We start from the raw sequence: 602 nt of genomic DNA, 5'->3' as shown, positions 1-602 counted from the left end.
TAAAAAAATAATAATAATAATAAAAAAGAAAAGACGCACAATCTTCAAACTGAAAGGGCTTGCAGAGCGTTAATTATATTTTAAAGTTAAAATGTTATGTGTAATTTCAAAGAAAAACATCTACATTTTGAGTCAAATTTGCTAAAAACTTCCAAAGAGAAAAAGCAGGTAACGCGCACAGGAACGGGAGTGGTGCTGAGGATAGAATCGCCGCACAGACAACGGATGCAAGAAGAAAGGGAGTGACAGCTTCAGACGCGAGAGGAAAGGACGCTGGAACCCAGGGCTGCGTCCTGCTCACCGCCGTGAAATACGGGCGCGCAGGAAGTCATCCTCAGTCCTATCAGCCTCTTGAGAGTCAACCCCAAAAACACTCTTGGAGAAATATTTCAGCAAGAAAAAAGAACCGGGGAGGATGCTGCCAGGTCTAGGGAGGAGTGGTGCTTCCCCAGCGTGGATGGTTCACAGTCATCTAAGTAAGCAATGATCTACGCGTGTGCCGCACAGTCCAGCTTCCCCGGAGGCGGTGGTGGCCTGGTGGAGGAATGTGGGCTTGCTGGGTGGCCACAGAGAATTACTGTTTCCATTAAAAGGAAATATGT

This window comes from Piliocolobus tephrosceles, chromosome 9 (genome assembly GCF_002776525.5).
Source record: "Piliocolobus tephrosceles isolate RC106 chromosome 9, ASM277652v3, whole genome shotgun sequence".
Taxonomy (NCBI): domain Eukaryota; kingdom Metazoa; phylum Chordata; class Mammalia; order Primates; family Cercopithecidae; genus Piliocolobus; species Piliocolobus tephrosceles.
This window is presented reverse-complemented; position numbering follows the sequence as displayed.